Here is a 21,596-nt window from a genome sequence, read left to right on the forward strand (position 1 = left end):
CAGTGATCACTCCTCTCCTCCAGCACCACCACAACACACTCCATGCCAGTGATCACTCCTCTCCTCCAGCACCACCACAACACACTCCATGCCAGTGATCACTCCTCTCCTCCAGCACCACCACAACACACCATGCCAGTGATCACTCTCCTCAAGCACCACCACAACACATATCATGCCAGTGATCATTCTCCTCCAGCACCACCACAACACACATCATGCCAGTGATCATTCTCCTCCAGCACCACCACAACACACATCATGCCAGTGATCATTCTCCTCCAGCACCACCACAACACACATGCCAGTGATCACTCCTCTCCTCCAGCACCACCACAACACACATGCCGGTGATCACTCCTCTCCTCCAGCACCACCACAACACACTCCATGCCAGTGATCACTCCTCTCCTCCAGCACCACCACAACACACTCCATGCCAGTGATCACTCCTCTCCTCCAGCACCACCACAACACATATCATGCCAGTGATCACTCCTCTCCTCCAGCACCACCACAACACACTCCATGCCAGTGATCACTCCTCTCCTCCAGCACCACCACAACACACTCCATGCCAGTGATCACTCCTCTCCTCCAGCACCACCACAACACACATGCCAGTGATCATTAAGATAAGATTTCGTTCGGATTTTTAACCCTGAAGGGTTAGCCACCCAGGATAACCCAAGAAAGTCAGTGCGTCATCGAGGACTGTCTAACTTATTTCCATTGGGGCCCTTAATCTTGTCCCCCAGGATGCGACCCACACCTGTCGACTAACACCCAGGTACCTATTTGCTGCTAGGTGAACAGGACAACAGGTGTAAGGAAACGTGTCGAAATGTTTCTACCCGCCGGGAATCGAACCCTGGCCCTCCGTGTGTGAAGCGGGAGCTTTAGCCACCAGGCCACCGGGCCACCATTCTCCTCCAGCACCACCACAATACACATCATGCCAGTGATCATTCTCCTCCAGCACCACCACAACACACATGCCAGTGATCACTCCTCTCCTCCAGCACCACCACAACACACATGCCAGTGATCACTCCTCTCCTCCAGCACCACCACAACACACATGCCAGTGATCACTCCTCTCCTCCAGCACCACCACAACACACATGCCAGTGATCACTCCTCTCCTCCAGCACCACCACAACACATGCCAGTGATCACTCCTCTCCTCCAGCACCACCACAACACACATCATACCAGCGGTATACACCATTTAACATTACATAATGAACAATACGGTAGGCCTACTGGCCCATGCTTAGAATGTCCTCATTGAATTAAGTACTTCTCACTGATATTAATTTATTTTTAAAACAATAGCATCCATAACCCTAACAACCTATGCTAGGCACACGTTATTGTAGTTTATAATGTAGTTAACTGCATCCTTGAACTACTGTTTATGCCGCTGATTGATTGTTAGTGACTGTTACGACGGAGCGACCGATGGACGGACATAGATTTAAATAATATAACTATCACACTATAATAATCTTTATTTCTACAAGTGCATGATACAACTTATACAGGTCTATCTGGCATCAATGAAATACTATATAGAAAGCCCCTGCTTATGCAGAGCATTTTGGCAACTTATGTTGATTTTATCCCCTGGATATAACCCACACAAGTCATCTAACACCTAGGTACCTACTTACTGTTAGGTGAACAGGGACAGCAGGTGTATTAAGAAAACACGGAAAATGTTTCTATCTGTACCGGAGATCGAACCACGGACAATCAATGCTTGAGCTGAATGCGCTACCAACCGAGCTACGGGACAACCTATAATTATCAATGCTTATCATTTTTATGTTCGTCAGATGAATGATGGTAACAATTTTTCATGAATACTTAATATTAGGTTCATAATTAAAACAGTGGACTAACATTTCATAGACTGACAACCAATCATCGCCTCTGTTATAACATTTTGTGTGGACACATTTTCATTCACAAGTAAAATATTTGTTATGTCGAAGAATTATCACATCTCAATTAGCCTTAATTCGTGTTTTTGTCGGTGCGGAGACCTGTACACTGACTTCACATGATGTGCGTGTACTGCTGCGGAAAAAAGTTCCTGGACAGAAATAATATCTGGCAACTCAGATTATATTATAAATATGGGGGAGTTCTATACCCATAGGATTATACACCGCATGTGGAAAGGGGGGGAAGAGATGGAAGGTATTCAGGTTCAATTCGGGGAACTGGAGCACAGATCCACTTCCCTAGATCAAGAGCCTCTCACCTCCCTCGTGGGGTGGTAACTCAGAGGTAGTAAACAGAGGTATAAAGACTATTTTCATGAATTATTGCAGTTTTTAGCAACGATGGTAACTTGATGACAAAATTAATTGCCGGTACTTTCTGTACATTTATATAGAAATAGATTTGTGAATGTAAATATGAATTAACTACCGTTCGGATATTATATACAATATTATAAAACTATACAAATTTATTGAAAAAGTCACCAAATATATTGTAAAGGAAGTGTGAAACAATTTTGATGGACGAGTTGGGTGATTAAGTGAAATTCAAAAACAAATAAAATAAATAAATAAATAAATAAATATATATATATATATGTCGTGCCGAATATGTAAAACTGGTCAATTAACAAGAACTCATTTAAAATTAAGTCCTTTCTAAAATTTTCTCTTATAGGTTTAAAGATATATTTTTTTCATTAATGTTAATGTAAAAATTTTTAATTTTGCACTAAAAGAATCTTAAAAAACTTACCTAACCTTACTGTAACAAGAGTAATTTATTTTAGCCTAACCCAACTAAATATATTTTAGATTTGTTTACAGTAATTTAATACTAAACAAACAGAGTGAAATATATTTTTTTCGTTAGGTTCAGAATGATTTTGGCGAAATTATTGCATAGACAAATTTTCACTTGTCCTATATGGCAAGATGAGCGTTGCTATTTAAGCCAAGATCGCAAGTTCTGCCTATTCGGCACGACATATATATATATATATATATATATATATATATATATATATATATATATATATATATATATATATATATATATATATATATGATCAACACATCAGGAACTTGCAATGTTGCAGAAAAGAGGAGGTCCAAGCAAATATGATCACAGGGAGCTTCTTCGCAAAGGCGCTTTCCTTTCTTTTTTCATCCATCAACGAATTAGATATTCACAAATCGTGTGTGTGGAGTCATAATGGTTGGCAGATATCAGACTGTAGCTACTTTAAGGAACACTGGTCTACGTCAAGCCACCTATATCCAACCCGTCACACTTGCACCCATCCAACCCATTTCTAAAGCTATCTAAAGTTAGTTTGAATGACGTTTAAGGACAATGTTTGACCTTCATTCCCTCATGACTGAAGGTCAGTGTCAAGGAACCTTCCTTGAGGGGACCGAGGCATGAACGTAATCCCTGGTGATGGATGGGATCAAGGCTAGAAAGAGTTGCAGGAGAGGCTGCTGAATATATCTGGTCGCCATAATCGAGTTTCGATAAAATTATGGCTGACTGTAGTGGAAGGAGTGGTCTAGGATCAGTCCCCCCAGGAAAGATGAGCGAGGGTTTAAAGAAGGTTCAGCCGGTTATGACAAGTTACCTCTAGATGTAATGTGAGACTTCCAGGACAACCTACGGTCAAACAGAAGACCGAGAAACCTGACAGTATCGCATTCTGCGATACGTGAGCCAGATTGGTACAATGGATGATCAGAGACGACAGAACGTCTAGTGAAAGTAATTTGGTGTTTTAGTACTAGAAAATTTAAACCCCTATGAGTAATGGCCCAATTGGAAACACGGTTGAACGCATGCTGGAGAGAAACTGCAATGAGGCGACAGTCAGCGCCATCACAAGCTAGAGCAAAGTCATCAACATAGAGTGATGACCAAATATTAGATTGAAGAATAGATGCCAGCTTGATGTGGACAACTGTACACTTTGACCAGCTTGGTCAAAGTCCGAGAAAAGCAAATTATTAACCTGAACACGGAAATGTCTCTCAGATAAGAAGTTCTTAAGGATAATTGGTAGATTGCCTGGGAGGCCTCAGGAGCGGGCCTGGGCCTTTTCAAGTTAAAAAAGATGACGATGATGATGATGATGATGATGATGATGATGAGTGGTTATTGGCAAATGCATTACTAACATACGTATCCAAGCGATGTAAGGAGTCAGTAGCAGAACGGCCCTTGCGAAAGCTAAACTGACTAATGGAGAGACTATTGTGTTCCTCTAGACACCACAACAAACGTCTATTTATCAGAAGTTCTCTCAACTTGCAAATTGCACTGGTAAGAGCAATGGGACGATATTGGAGGCATCATGTCCCGAAGTACCCGGGTTGCGGAAAGGGAGAACAATGGCAGATTTCCACGGCTGGGGAAGAACTCCTTGTGATCAAATAAGATTCAAGAGTCGTAAGAGGACAGCAAAAGGTTGACCGATGTAAATGCTGGAACATACAAATATGAATGCCGTCCGGCTCAGTTGCCGTTGATCGGCAAACGGATAGTGTTGCCTCCAGTTCCAGAAGTGTAAAAGGTACATTATAAAATTCTTCTCCGATAGACTTGGAGGAAAGAAACGAGGGGCATAGATGGAGCCCCTGATAGATACAAACAAGATGGTTACCAATTTCGGTGGCAACGTCAAGAGGGTTTGCTATAGCGACACCGGCAACCTGAAGAACGGGAGTCCGGTCAGGAGAGTATTTACCACTCAGTTTCCGTACTTTTTTCCAGACTGCACTCATAGAGGAAGACAAAGTGACGGTAGAAACAATCTCACCAGCAAGTGCGTTTAGTGTCACAGATGACATGGCGGGCGATCGCACTCTTCCACTTAAAATCAAAGAGGTGCTCTTTAGTTCTATTGTACCGATATCTGCCCCACGCAGCGTGCTTCAACCGTACTGCCCGAGCACAAGCAGGAGACCACCAAGGTACGCACCTCTGAGAATGCCTGGAGTTTACCTGTAGAGAGTGTTCCCGGGATCAACGCCCCCGCGGCCCGGTCTGTGACCGGGCCTCATGGTTGATCAGGGCCTGATCAACTAGGCTGTTAGTGATGGCTGCACGCAATTCAACGTACGAACCACAGCCCGGCTGGTCACGTACCGACTTTAGGTGCTTGTCCAGTGCCTGCTTGAAGACAGCCAGGGGTCTATTGGTAATCCCCCTTATGTATGCTGAGAGGCAGTTGAACAGTCTCGGGCCCATGACACTTATTGTGTTGTCTCTTAACTTGCTAATGACACCCCTGCTTTTCGTTGGGGGGATGTTGCATCATTTGCTGAGTCTGCTTTCGTAGGGAGTGATTTTCGTGTACAAGTTTGGTACTAGCCCCTCTAGGATTTTTCAGGTGTATATAATCATGTATCTCTCCCGCCTGCATTCCAGGGAGTACAGGTTCAGGAACTTCAAGTGCTCCCAGTAATTGAGGTGTTTTATCTCAGTTATGTGTGCCGTAAAGGTTCTCTGTACATTTTCTAGGCCAGCAATTTCACCTGCCTTGAAAGGTGCTGTTAGTGTGCAGCAATATTCCAGCCTAGATAGAACAAGTGACCTGAAGAGTGTCATCGTGGGTTTGGCACCCCTAGTTTTGAAGGTTCTCATTATCCATCCTGTCATTTTTCTAGCAGATGCGATTGATACAATGTTATGGTCCTTAAAGGTGAGATCCTCCGAGATGATCACTCCCAGGTCTTTGACCTTAGTTTTTCCGCTCTATTGTGTGGTTGGAATTTGTTTTATACTCTGGTGAAGTTTTAATTTCCTCATGTTTACCATATCGGAGTAATTGAAATTTCTCATCGTTGAACTTCATATTGTTTTCTGCAGCCCATTGAAAGATTTGGTTGATGTCCGCCTGGAGCCTTGCAGTGTCTGCAATGGAAGACACTGTCATGCAGATTCGGGTGTCATCTGCAAAAGAAGACACGGTGCTGTGGCTGACATCCTTGTCTATGTCAGATATGAGGATGAGGAACAAGATAGGAGCGAGTACTGTGCCTTGTGGAACAGAGCTTTTCACCGTAGCTGCCTCGGACTTTACTCTGTTGACTACTACTTTGTGTTCTATTTGTAAGGAAATTATAGATCCATCTACCAACGTTTCCTGTTATTCCTTTAGCAAGCATTTTGTGTGCTATTATGCCATGGTCACACTTGATGAAGGCTTTAGCAAAGTCTGTGTATATTACATCTGTATTCATTTTGTCTTCTAGTGTATCTAGAACCTTGTCGTAGTGATCCAGTAGTTGGGATAGACAGGAGCGACCTGCTCTAAACCCATGCTGCCCTGGGTTGTGTAATTGATGGGTATCTAGATGGGTGGCGATCTTGCTTCTTAGGACCCTTTCAAAGATTTTTATGATATGGGACGTTAGCGCTATCAGTTTGTAGTTCTTTGCTATTGATTTACTGCCCCCTTTACTGCCCGAGGTTTGGGGTACAGAATGTGAAGCTGCAGTTAAAATTGAGGTCGAGAAGAGGTGTAAAAGCTTGTCATTGGAGGACGAAGAAGGATCCTCACTAATAGCAGTTTGACGTGAGTAGAGGTCCCAATTCACCCCGTCAAATTTCCAGCGTGGACTACGAGGAGGTGGTGAATATGAAGGAGAAGACAGAATGAATGGAAAATGATTACTGTCATGCAAGTCCGGGAGGACAGACCAGGTGAAGTGTAGTGCAGTTGAAGAAGAGCAAACCGAGAGATCGATGCAAGAGAGAGAGAATGAGTACGAGGATCAAAAATGGGTGGAAGTGCCCGTATTTAAAACATGGAGGGGGAGAGAAGTTAGAAAAGTCTCAAACTGAATGCCGCGGGAGTCACAGTGAGACCCTTCCCCCCAGAGGAAATGGTGAAGATTTAAACTGCCAAGTAACAGAAGTGGTGGCGGTAAGGAAGTAACCAGAAATGCAACATTTGGGATAGATAATGCCCGAGAAGGAGAGAGGTACAAAGAACAGATTGTATACCACTTATTCAAGTGGATGCTGGCTGCAGTGTAATGCAGCGAAGTATGAACAAAGAGCTGATGGTATTCTATACCGGTGCATGCAAGAAGTGCATTTTCATTAAGATTCCATCATGAAAAGGATCCGATGAATATAATAAAACATAACCCGAGATGGGATAGATAACAGCGGAGCGTAATCTGGGTTCTTGTAAACAACTACAAACCTGAAGCTTACCCTGGTTACCTCTGATGCCGTGGATATTCCACTGTAAATAAGCCATAATTAGCAAAGACAAATATACAAGAAAGTTGAAAGTAGAGGTATCTATGGACAAGAAGGGTTAGAAAAATCCACATGTGGAGGCAGTGGAAAACGAACAGTGTAGGATTGGGATGCTGCGAATAATAATATACCTTTATTTCTACAAGTACATGGTATACAGACCTAGCTGACATCAATACCATACTACTATATAGAAAGCCGCTTGTTATGCTGAACATTTCGGGCAAATTAGGCCAGTTTTGTCCCAGGATGCGACTCACACCAGTCGACTAACACCCAAGTACCCATTTTATACTGATGGGAGAACAGGGACAGCAGTTGTCTTATGGAAACACCTCCCTAATGTTTTCCAGCTGTACCAGAGATTCGAACTCCGAACCTCAGTGTGTGAGCTGAGTGCACTAGCGATCAAGCTACGGGAGTTGTGCAGACGGAGAAAAGTGAAAAGGAGGAACAGGAGGTGGATCGGTGTCCATCAATGATTTAGTCTCCTCAATATATTCTGAGATAGCTTCAAGTGTTTCAGAGGACAAAGACATTGCATGTGGGACGATATTGGAGATGGAAGGAGGAGGGCGAGTCTTTAAAGATCGTTCCCCCACCAAAGTAGGTAGGGGGACAAAAGGTTAGAGGGAACGGGAGAAAGAGCTTGGGATGGGACAGGAGAAGAAGCGACCTGGAAGGGGGCAGAAGAGGAAGAAACTTGGGAGGGAACAGGGAAGGAAGGTACTGTACGAGGAGGAGGAGGATGAACCTTTAAACTCATAACAGAGCCAGTAAGAGGTGAAGAACCAGGTACAGAGACTGGAAAGGAAAAATGTGCAGGTAGAAGGGAAGGAGGGGTTAAAGGAGATTTTAACAATGGGAGTTTTTTTGGACTTTGGAAAAGTAGAGGGGCGATGGGGAATTGTTGTATGAGGTCTTGTAGACATAGAAACTTGCGAGTGAGAAGAGGAAGAGGTGAGAACAGAATGAGGTGGCGAGGTAGGGACCTCTAAGTCCAGGACTACAAAAGAAGCAGAGACAGGGGTGACTGTGGAAGAGGTGACCACAGAGGAGGCAGCATAAGTTGGGACCCCAGGGGGTGAGGGGTAGTTTAGTAACTCGAGAATAAGAAATACGGGGAAGTCTCTCTCTGGATGCATAGATGAGAGACTGCCATAGCATAAGGAAAGCCTTCTGCCTCTTTGAGACAACGGATTTCTCGCTCATCTAAATTTGGCAACGGCGAGAGTAAGATGGGTAAGCTTCGTGACAATTAAGTCAAGAGGGAGGTAGACTATAAGGTGTACTGGTATGGTCGTCGGCACCACAGACTGGGCATTCAGCCATGGACCTGAAATATTTTGCGTGATGACCAAAACTCCAGCAATTTCTACACTGTAGTGGTGTAGGGATCACCTTTCGAACTTGTAAAAGGTGTCCCGCAATATAAACTGAAGACGGAAGCTCACAGCAGTCAAAAGTTAAGCAAGTTGCATTACTGTGGGCAGGGAGGACAGAGCTCAAGCTGTTCCAGAATGTCGATACCACATGTCTGGAAATTCCGTTGGACAATGGTACGAGGTAGAATGACAGTAACACTACAAGAATTGAGAGAATGATGTTTTTCATTAGTTACAGGAACAGCATCTATGGTTGTAAGGAGAGAGATCGTGAGCTTGGCTAGCATTCTGTACCGTGACCATGCGTACACCGCTCTAGAGAGCATGAAAGTATATATCTCGACCAACATGGCATAGGAGAGTCTTGCTGATACTATGATCAGAAATATAATCAGGAGAAACATAGCGTGTAAGGGGAGTGAGTGTCGTGCCTGTCTTTTCTGGGCAAAGGGAGAATGAAGAAGGAGTATCATCAGTTAATGGTCTTGGGTGTTTAGGAGTGAAACTGGAGTTGGTCTGATGTGGGACGGGTGGGCGATCCGAAAATTGCTGCACCATAGAGGGAGAAACTGGAAGCTTGGTCAAAGAAGTGCGGAGGTCAGATGTATCAAAGGAGTCAGGCAGAACGCCGGTACTTGGAGTGGGTGGTGAAACGGCAGCAGCAGGAGGTACAGGGGCATTAGAGATGTCCAAAGAGTGGTCAAATAACAAGGTAGGGTCGGAACAAGGTGCATTAGCAGAAAGGGGCCCGGGAGGAGTTGTTTCATGGAATTGGGACTTCATGGTTATGGCACTTTTTTCTTTTTGTTTTTAAGAAAAAAAAAAAGAATATAAAAAGGGGGAACATGGAGGGATAGTTCCTAGGAGGAATGAGAGGGCCATAAATCCCCCTCCACTTCCAAGAGGACCTCAGCACCGCAAATAGTGCAGATGCGGCATGAAACCCGTGCCATACCCTACCTTTCATGCCAGTAAACCAGCATTCAGGGATAGCAACCTCACATCTACCGAGCCACCTCAGTGGACAAAAGAGAGGGAGGCCGGATACCCACCACAAAGCATACCTCCTTCGGCCACCACCCCCTGAAATCCGAAAGGCAGGCTCCAGAGATACACCAGTCACCCAAAAGACACCCCCAGGAGACCGGAGAGGGATTGGAACATCCCCAGGTGATCCAGATTCCACGGCAAACTACACCACCACCATGGACACCAACAGAATGGAATGGACCTCGGTACCCTTCCCCTTACCTAGGAACTTGAGTACCTGCGAGAAGAATCCCAAAGGCTGAAAACAGGAAGGGGATAGGGGAGGGATGGGCAGAGGAGGAAAGGGAAGGGGATGATGAGGAGGATAGGAGGAAGGTGGACTGGGGGGCAATTAGGTTCGGTCTGAGGAAGGAGACCAAAAAGTCTAATTCCTTAGACCAAGATCTCTTCACCGCGCCAAGGACTCCCCTCCCCCTTGAAAAGGCAGAACAATGAAGGTATCCAAGTTTCCTAACTGAAAACAAGAACTTACACACGCGTCCGCACATTGACCGAAGCTTGATTTGAGCCCTAACATTGAAAGCAGGATCAATGTTATTTAACTATATTTAGAACTGTAATAATGCAAGTTCTGTGTTGACACTACAATGGAAGGTCAGTTTTGGCACCACAATGTCTTAGTTATCAAGAATAGTACAATACCTCGCCTCAGTATTCTAAACAGGTAAACTGACACCTACAAAGTCTAATGGATATCAGACCTCCTCCCCTTCCATTACGTAAAATATATTAGATAAGAAGTTTCAAGCTATTACGAAGAGACATTGTCAAGTTCTAGCACTCAAAGCAATATACCAAACTGGTAAACGAAATTAGAAATTCGTACCAACCCAGCCCAGTACTAACATAAACCATCCACTACATACAATAAGTTGAAAGTTTGAAGGACATCTGTAGATGCATTGTTATGTTTTCACACAAAATAACCCCAATGTTATTACTTTATAAAACTGAGAATTTTTCACATACACAAGTCACAGGAAATCTGCATCATACTTCCAGTTAGATGCATTAGTGTTAAGAGTTTGAAGCCGTCCAGAAGAGAAATTCTTATGTTACGGAGGAAAATGCTACCTTTATTTATAATACAGAACTGACAGATGAACACCCGTAGTGAGAGTTTGAACCCGATCTGAAGCATTGTCAAGTTATCACAGGGAAACCCCATAGGAAGGATAAAAAAAAACAGAGAAAACTCTATGTTTATACTTCTAGAAATACCTAATGAGGAAGGAGAGGACGAGGAGAATAAAGGAAAGACTGAGAGGAAGAGAGAGGGAGAAAGACGACATATAAAGGAATCAAGGAAAAGACAAGCAGTAGAGGGAAGGGAATAGAGTCACAGCAATTATCGAAACAAGATGAGACAGACAGATAGAGAGTGACAGAAAGACAGGAAGAGAGCGAGACAGAGAACAAAAGAGAGAAAGAGATAGAGAGAGAGAAAGAGATAAACAGAGAGATAGAGAGAGAGGGAGAGAGAGAGAGAGAGAGAGAGAGAGAGAGAGAGAGAGAGAGAGAGAGAGAGAGAGAGAGAGAGAGAGAGAGAGAGAGAGAGAGAGAGAGAGACGGTGCGGTGGTCTCCAGTAGAGCAATAAGGTAATCTTGGGCTGTGAGTGAAGAACAGATTAAACTGTTGGTCTTCCAGGAAATGTGTGATTACTTGAGCACGTTGACGGATGAGGGGGAAGAACCAGAGAGAAGGACGAGGGGGAAGAACCAGAGAGAAAGACGAGGGGGAAGAACCAGAGAGAAGGACGAGGGGGAAGAACCAGAGAGAAGGACGAGGGGGAAGAACCAGAGAGAAGGACGAGGGGGAAGAACCAGAGAGAAGGACGAGGGGGAAGAACCAGAGAGAAGGACGAGGGGGAAGAACCAGAGAGAAGGACGAGGGGGAAGAACCAGAGAGAAGGACGAGGGGGAAGAACCAGAGAGAAGGACGAGGGGGAAGAACCAGAGAGAAGGACGAGGGGGAAGAACCAGAGAGAAGGACGAGGAGGAAGAACCAGAGAGAAGGACGAGGGGGAAGAACCAGAGAGAAGGACGAGGAGGAAGAACCAGAGAGAAGGACGAGGGGGAAGAACCAGAGAGAAGGACGAGGGGGAAGAACCAGAGAGAAGGACGAGGGGGAAGAACCAGAGAGAAGGACGAGGGGGAAGAACCAGAGAGAAGGACGAGGGGGAAGAACCAGAGAGAAGGACGAGGGGGAAGAACCAGAGAGAAGGACGAGGGGGAAGAACCAGAGAGAAGGACGAGGGGGAAGAACCAGAGAGAAGGACGAGGGGGAAGAACCAGAGAGAAGGACGAGGAGGAAGAACCAGAGAGAAGGACGAGAGGGAAGAACCAGAGAGAAGGACGAGAGGGAAGAACCAGAGAGAAGGACGAGGGGAAAGAACCAGAGAGACGGACGAGGAGGAAGAACCAGAGAGAAGGACGAGGGGGAAGAACCAGAGAGAAGGACGAGAGGGAAGAACCAGAGAGAAGGACGAGAGGGAAGAACCAGAGAGAAGGACGAGGAGGAAGAACCAGACAGAAGGACGAGGGGAAAGAACCAGAGAGACGGACGAGGAGGAAGAACCAGAGAGAAGGACGAGGGGAAGAACCAGAGAGAAGGACGAGGGGGAAGAACCAGAGAGAAGGACGAGAGGGAAGAACCAGAGAGAAGGACGAGGGGGAAGAACCAGACAGAAGGACGAGGGGAAAGAACCAGAGAGAAGGACGAGAGGGAAGAACCAGAGAGAAGGACGAGAGGGAGGAACCAGAGAGAAGGACGAGGAGGAAGAACCAGACAGAAGGACGAGGGGAAAGAACCAGAGAGAAGGACGAGGAGGAAGAACCAGACAGAAGGACGAGAGGGAAGAACCAGAGAGAAGGACGAGAGGGAGGAACCAGAGAGAAGGACGAGGGGGAAGAACCAGAGAGAAGGACGAGGGGAAAGAACCAGAGAGAAGGACGAGAGGGAAGAACCAGAGAGAAGGACGAGGGGAAAGAACCAGAGAGAAGGACGAGGGGAAAGAGCCAGAGAGAAGGACGAGAGGGAAGAACCAGAGAGAAGGACGAGGGGAAAGAACCAGAGAGAAGGACGAGGGGAAAGAACCAGAGAGAAGGACGAGGGGAAAGAACCAGAGAGAAGGACGGGAGGGAAGAACCAGAGAGAAGGACGAGAGGGAGGAACCAGAGAGAAGGACGAGGGGAAAGAACCAGAGAGAAGGACGAGGGGAAAGAACCAGAGAGAAGGACGGGAGGGAAGAACCAGAGAGAAGGACGAGGGGAAAGAGCCAGAGAGAAGGACGGGAGGGAAGAACCAGAGAGAAGGACGAGGAGAAAGAACCAGAGAGAAGGACGAGGGGAAAGAACCAGAGAGAAGGGTGAAGGGGAAGGAACCAGAGAGAAGGGTGAAGGGGAATGAACCAGAGAGAAGGGTGAAGGGGAAGAACCAGAGAGAAGGACGAGAGGGAAGAACCAGAGAGAAGGATAAGAGGGAAGAACCAATGAGAGAGATGAGAGGGAATAATCGGAAGCCGAGAGGGAAGAAGCAGTGAGAAGGATGAGAGGGAAGAACAAGTGAGAAGGATGAGAGGGAAGAACCAGTGAGAGATGAGAGGGAAGAACTAGAGGACGAGAGGGAAGAACGAGAGAGAAGGACGAGAGGGAAGTACCAACCATCCCTGTCTTAAGTAATCTGGAGACTAAGCGTGGACGTTATAGTCAAGATGTGGTCTAGTAAATGCATTATAGCGTCAATATCGAACCTGTGTTTAATACTCGAAATTTCTAGCAATATAAGCTAACATTCTGTTAGCTTTCCTGCTTTGCTTTCCTTCTCTTGTTTCGGAATATTTGCTGCCAAACATTTTGAATTCGTGTTGTAGAATGATAAATCCAAAATTTATAACTTTGCTTTTGTTAACTCGCATAGTTCATTAACACAAGGTAGGTCGTAACGGAAGAATGTCATTTAATAAACAGATGAATGGATGGGAGCCCGAAAAGTGGTCTTGTTTTATATAGCAGGACCAATCCTATACCACCGAGATACGAATCTTACATACAGGAAGATTTTATTAGCAACACAACTGTGACTGTTATATCATCACCATCTGTCTCTTCCTACAACCACAGCTTTCAATCGTACATCCATTCTCATACCCATCAAAGCCATATAGCCCATAATAAACGACTGGTAATGAATAAAGAGAAGAATGGACGAGGGCTCGCACCGTGACTTTTACATGTATCAGGCCCATGAAAATGAGAGCAGATGCTGTAAAACTAACTTTACCAGCAGTGCTAAAGATATGGTAGACGCTGAGTTTTCAACGTTAACTATGCCTAACATCAAAGATAAACTTCTGAAGATGGTCCATGACAACGAGAATCCCAAGAGACAGTTATCGAGACTGAAACATATACTGATAAGTGAGACACTTGTATAACACTTGGGTATCATTATTGTGGAAACATTTTGCCAGCCAGTGGCTTCTTCAGTCCAATACAGAGAAGAATGATTGAAGGTGAGGATGAGTTTAAGGTAACCAGTTCCTCACGCTGGAGTCCATCTATCTTTTGTCATGATTGATGGACTGATCATATCGACTCCAGACTGAGAGACTAATGACCTCAAACTCCTCCCCATCTTCCACCGTTCTTCTCTTTTTTAGACTGAAGAAGCCACTGGCTGGCAAAACGCTTCCACAATAAAGATACCCAAGTGTTGTGCAAGTGTCTCATCCATCAACTTGTCGGTTTTCGAAACTTAAGAGACAATGCTACAAGATCAGTTCGCTGTGTCTCACAAAGATCTAATGACTATCATGTCAAATGAGGAGGATAAGACCCTCCTAACGAGACAGAAGGAAGATCAAACATCTTTGTCCTATAACTTGGAAGAAGCTGGAAAGGAGAAGGATGCATTCTTGGAAATCGCTGATTCTTCACAGTTGGTATCTGTGGAAACTTATTCGGTCCTAAAGTTTCACAGGGCAGATACGTCGTACGAAGATCCCAACATGTCACGGATATCACGGGGGTTACTCTCCCCCTTGGAAACAGGAATTTCTGAGGTGCAGGCAGGTCACTAATACCGACTGAATATTGCAGGAATTAGGCTCCCGGTTGCACGTGGTTCTGAGGGGAAGTCCAGAGGGGCTAAAGCTTAGGGAGGTTGAAGACCGGGATAAATTCTCCAACACCAAGTAAGTTAGTCCTTTATTCGTGCATGCAGGCGAGATTTCTTGCAACACCAGTCATTTATGGAAATGTGTCCTATAAGCCACTTGTGAGGCTGAGGTACCAGCCTCAGGGCTCGGTGTCAACAGAGCTTGCTAGGGTAGACAACTCACATGGAGGCAGTCCAGACAAATTTCCACAGTATCGTCGTCTCGTAAGACGGATACTGAAGTACCACGTCCAGGTAATGCTCAAAGGTTTCATTTCATCGAAACGAGGGAAGAGCATTCCAGATATTCTGCTGAGCCCGAGAGTTCCTGCCACCATCGATCATTTCAGCGTCTCAGTGGAACCCTGACAAAAGCATCGGGGCAAACCTTAGGGAGATGACGCTCTCGGAAAGATCAGTACTACAACACAGGATGGTCAACAGGGAAGTACTCATTAGGACAAACAAATTGCACTCCTACGCTTGTACTCGAGGCTTTTCCCTGATGTGTCAAATTTAAGAAGATTGAGAGAATTATTATCTTGTTTATAAAAGGCAACCAAGAGATCCTTCAAAAGGTGTCCAAGACCGGCAGCAGTACAACCGTGAATCAATCAAGCACTTTCATTCTGCTCTTAAGAAGTAAAATTTGAATCACGTGCGAAGCTTGGTGTTTAACAGTTATGCAACACTGGTTTGTCTGAGGAAGCGTTCACGAAATTACAAGTTGGCATCAACCAAAGGATTATCTGAATTGCTTGTTATCAGCATGACTTGGAAGTCATTCTCTCTTGATGCCGTCAAAAAGAAGTATGAACCTCCCATCAACCTCAATGACCCTAAGTTCGTGCAGATCAAAGAGAAGAGGGGAATCGTTGATGGATCAATCCTGAAGCCAGCAACTGATCTTCAGAATCTCGTTGAAGAGATCTCTGGTACTCTGGCAGGATCGAGAGAAAGAGCACAGGTGGATCTGGAGGCGGTAATCGAGTCGAAGGTTCACCCCAGAGACTATTAAAAGGAATTCTGGTCCTGTCTCACAATAACCTAGGGGAAGATTACAGAGGGAAGATCAAGGCTATACTGATAGCAAAATTCATTTATGCTCTGAAGATCTTCCTGGAGTTCAGAGAGCAGTTCTCTCTCTCTCTTCACGAAATGCATACACTGCGAAATCTTGGCTTCTTCCTTTTTCTTTCTCTTCTACACCAGGTACTGACATCAAACAACGACTGCGTCATCTGACCCCCTCCCCCCCCCCTCCATTCCCGAAAAAAAATTGGACTTTCTAAAGATTCTAGGTGTCTTTTTTTTAATAGTCAGTTGAACACTCAACTCACAGCTTCACATACCTGTAGTAAGTGACCGAAGACCTGGACGGTCTTGCAGTCTACGATGACCAGACAGGAAAAGAGACGGTTACTGTGGTGGAGAATCTCATAAAAGAGTGGAAACGACTTAAATTACTTTAATTACTTTAATCAAAACTAAGCGCTAAACCTACAAGGGTTTTACAGTGCTGCGTTGGTGGCTAAAAGATTATCTTTAAAACCATTTCACAGCATCGTGATAGCGAAGACCTAGGACATCTTCGGCTTAATTCTCTCGAATGGGAATCAGGAGTCTGAGTTCTTCCTTGCAAGATAACCTTCTTTGAATGAAAATGAAATTACTAATGTTTCATGGTCTCCGTCATGATAGCACCGAGAGGAGGAATTGTACTCATCGCACAATTCAACTCGTTCATCACCAAGGATGAGAGACCCTGAGGACTGTTACTCAGCACAAGAAGAAACTGCCAAATACTAAGGAGTTGAAATATCACCTGAAGATGTGCAGGGGGGGGGGAGATATTAGAGCAACTTGTGTCCCAACTAAAATATCAACTTCTTATTTATTAATCAGGTTCTTAGCAGACTGGGGAGTGTCGTCTACCCCAATAGCTCACCTCTCCCTCTAATTACCTGGGTCGGTGAAACAAGGTCAGGCAGGAGGTAGTGCTCTCCATCTATACTGTCTGAGTCAACTCACTACACCTACCCATGGACACATTGTCACTCGGTGAAGACTACTGGATTTTGTACCTCTACAGATTTTGAGTCTCTATATTTTGCGTTTAATGCTTAGTGCTGAAATCTTAGCCGCTGGCAGGAGAAAGTGTAACAGTGATTAAATAATGTGACAGTTTCACAGCATAAACAAGTTCCTTAATAACAGAAAAACGTAAACGACCAACTTAATCCAGGTGATAAGATCAACAAATAGATCATTCAGACAAATATAATTTGATCACTCTGATAAGAATACAACTAGATTATTTTTCGAAGGCAGGTACGCACTTACAAGGCCTGTTGTACACCTGGCCTGTTGTACACCTGGCCTGTTGTACACCTGGCCTGTTGTACAGCTGGCCTGTTGTACGCCTGGCCTGTTGTACACCTGGCCTGTTGTACACCTGGCCTGTTGTACAGCTGGCCTGTTGTACGCCTGGCCTGTTGTACAGCTGGCCTGTTGTACACCTGGCCTGTTGTACACCTGGCCTGTTGTACACCTGGCCTGTTGTACAACCGGCCTGTTGTACAACCGGCCTGTTGTACACCTGGCCTGTTGTACAACCGGCCTGTTGTACACCTGGCCTGTTGTACACCTGGCCTGTTGTACGCCTGGCATGTTGTACACCTGGCCTGTTGTACACCTGGCCTGTTGTACACCTGGCCTGTTGTACGCCTGGCTTGTTGTACACCCGGCTTATTGTACACCCGGCTTATTGTACACCCGGCTTATTGTACACCTGGCCTGTCGTACACCTGGCCTGTTGTACAACCGGCTTATTGTACACCCGGCTCATTGTACACCTGGCCTGTAGTACACCTGGCCTGTTGTATGCCTGGCCTGTTGTACGCCTGGCCTGTTGTACACCTGGCCTGTTGTACGCCTGGCCTGTTGTACACCTGGCCTGTTGTACACCTGGCCTGTTGTACACCTGGCCTGTTGTACGCCTGGCCTGTTGTACGCCTGGCCTGTTGTACGCCTGGCTTGTTGTACACCCGGCTTATTGTACACCCGGCTTATTGTACACCCGGCTTATTGTACACCTGGCCTGTTGTACACCTGGCCTGTCGTACACCTGGCCTGTTGTACAACCGGCTTATTGTACACCCGGCTCATTGTACACCTGGCCTGCAGTACACCTGGCCTGTTGTACGCCTGGCCTGTTGTACGCCTGGCCTGTTGTACACCCGGCTTATTGTACACCCGGCTTATTGTACACCCGGCTTATTGTACACCCGGCTTATTGTACACCTGGCCTGGTGTACACCTGGCCTGTCGTACACCTGGCCTGTTGTACGCCTGGCTTATTGTACACCCGGCTTATTGTACACCCGGCTTATTGTACACCCGGCTTATTGTACACCCGGCTTATTGTACACCTGGCCTGTCGTACACCTGGCCTGTTGTACAACCGGCTTATTGTACACCCGGCTCATTGTACACCTGGCCTGTAGTACACCTGGCCTGTTGTATGCCTGGCCTGTTGTACGCCTGGCCTGTTGTACGCCTGGCTTGTTGTACACCCGGCTTATTGTACACCCGGCTTATTGTACACCCGGCTTATTGTACACCTGGCCTGTCGTACACCTGGCCTGTTGTACGCCTGGCTTATTGTACACCCGGCTTATTGTACACCCGGCTTATTGTACACCCGGCTTATTGTACACCCGGCTTATTGTACACCCGGCTTATTGTACACCTGGCCTGTTGTACACCCGGCTTATTGTACACCCGGCTTATTGTACACCCGGCTTATTGTACACCCGGCTTATTGTACACCCGGCTTATTGTACACCTGGCCTGTTGTACACCCGGCTTATTGTACACCTGGCCTGTTGTACACCCGGCTTATTGTACACCTGGCCGTAACTCAAGTCTCAAGACAAAGATAAATCCGAAGTCAAACACAGGGGAAAGGGGTAGTTTTTTTAACCTTTATATTCCCTTCACAATACAATATTTACTGAGATAAATCAGAGAACAAAGAGCCACTCATAACGGTTGGTTATACACCTCAGAATAGTGAAGGGAATATTGGCAGTATAAACCAGCTTGTGTGAGCGTCTAACCCACAGAGTAAAGCACAACTTCACCTCAGCTGGGCCCGTGCTCACGATATCTGACTGAACAATTAATAGAGCAGAGGGGCTAGAATTGTGCTATTCTGAACTGCCAGTTGTCTGGTCGAGAGAGCACGTTAAGGGGTGTGTGATGAACTCTGAATGAATTGTAACGCACTGGGTGTACGCCACACCTTACGTGCAACTATATAAAATAAGTAACCCATGAGAGGGTTAACTAGATATGTGGGATTCTGTTGCAGTACAGTAGAACATAAGAACAGTAGAACATGTAATAAAATATACGACATGCCATTAACAACCTTTTCTCTCATCAAGAGACAACACCAAATTATAGTAGCTTTAGATGTAAGCATCTCTAAGGGAATGGGTAAGAACCCACAGCCTCTTACATCATAATAACTACACCCAAGAATGTATTTGATGGTCGTGCTGGGGAGATAATCAGTAAAAAGGTATAATTTAACAAAGAAAGAAATTTATATCCGACCAACCTGCCATGTCTGCCAGGCGCCCTCCACACAGCTGCTCTGACGACCGCATCCCGGATAGTAAACATATAGAATTTTCCCAGAAGACTCAATCATCAAAACCGCAAAACATGGACGTCAGTTACCCTTATGAAGACGTCACAACGGAGAAACCCCGCAGGAGACAGCAGAACGCGGGAAAGGCGGCTGGGATAGAACAAACATCCGCACAAAACAGCAGTAAGCGTGTGACTGTCTCAACCAAATACATTCTCACGTCTTATGACGACCATAAACCAATCAGAACCTAGTTTAAGTGACTAACGATTCATATAAACTCAAGGCTATCTAGTGAGACGCTGGAGCCAGAGAAACACCTTGTTGGGTAATGTGACCCAACAAGGCAGGCGGTCAGTGGCATCGTAAGGAGGGGCGGGGGGTCGGTCCGCCCCGGGTGACATCACCTAGGGGTGACACCACAGAGCCTCTAAAGAAGGTGACACTAATGCCCAGAACAGTGCTGCAGCAACATAAGAGAAGAATCCTTCGTTTCTATATAGCCTATTATATGATTAAAGAGTACAAATAGGCCTATATGGGGAAAATAATTTATTTTGATGTGATGGATGATTTTGCAGGATTGAAGGCAAGGAAATGTAAGATCACATTCACTGAGATGTTACCTGTACTCAAGGTCAAATGTAAGATCACATTCACTGAGATGTTACCTGTACTCAAGGTCAAATGTAAGATCACATTCACTGAGATGTTACCTGTACTCAAGGTCAAATGTAAGATCACATTCACTGAGATGTTACCTGTACTCAAGGTCAAATGTAAGATCACATTCACTGAGATGTTATCTGTACTCAAGGTCAAATGTAAGATCACATTCACTGAGATGTTACCTGTACTCAAGGTCAAATGTAAGATCACATTCACTGAGATGTTACCTGTACTTAAGGTTAAACGTAAGATCACATTCACTGAGATGTTACCTGTACTCAAGGTCAAATGTAAGATCACATTCACTGAGATGTTACCTGTACTCAAGGTCAAATGTAAGATCACATTCACTGAGATGTTACCTGTACTCAAGGTCAAATGTAAGATCACATTCACTGAGATGTTACCTGTACTCAAGGTCAAATCGGAACCAGTGTTTCTCTGATATTTGAATGTTTTTCTTTTTTTTTCAATTTTTTTTTGTTTTTACATTGTTGAAGATGAATAAATGTAGGATGTGTTGGTGTACCCAAAGTGGTTTTTGAGTTTGTGTTTCCTCAATATTACTACCATTATTTATTTTATCATTAATAAAGTTGTGAAGTATTTTCCTGTTTATAGCTCTTAAACGTTCTCATTACTAAACATTAGTCACTGGTCATGCAGTAGTGACGTAACTGGTCATGCAGTAGTGACGTAACTGGTCATGCAGTAGTGACGTAACTAGTCATGCAGTAGTGACGTAACTGGTCATGCAGTAGTGACGTAACTAGTCATGCAGTAGTGACGTAACTGGTCATGCAGTAGTGACGTAACTAGTCATGCAGTAGTGACGTAACTGGTCATGCAGTAGTGACGTAACTAGTCATGCAGTAGTGACGTAACTAGTCATGCAGTAGTGACGTAACTGGTCATGCAGTAGTGACGTAACTGGTCATGCAGTAGTGACGTAACTGGTCATGCAGTAGTGACGTAACTAGTCATGCAGTAGTGACGTAACTAGTCATGCAGTAGTGACGTAACTGGTCATGCAGTAGTGACGTAACTGGTCATGCAGTAGTGACGTAACTGGTCATGCAGTAGTGACGTAACTAGTCATGCAGTAGTGACGTAACTAGTCATGCAGTAGTGACGTAACTGGTCATGCAGTAGTGACGTAACTGGTCATGCAGTAGTGACGTAACTGGTCATGCAGTAGTGACGTAACTAGTCATGCAGTAGTGACGTAACTAGTCATGCAGTAGTGACGTAACTGGTCATGCAGTAGTGACGTAACTGGTCATGCAGTAGTGACGTAACTGGTCATGCAGTAGTGACGTAACTGGTCATGCAGTAGTGACGTAACTGGTCATGCAGTAGTGACGTAACTGGTCATGCAGTAGTGACGTAACTT

Source organism: Cherax quadricarinatus, chromosome 56 (assembly GCF_038502225.1).
Source record: "Cherax quadricarinatus isolate ZL_2023a chromosome 56, ASM3850222v1, whole genome shotgun sequence".
Taxonomy (NCBI): Eukaryota; Metazoa; Arthropoda; class Malacostraca; order Decapoda; family Parastacidae; genus Cherax; species Cherax quadricarinatus.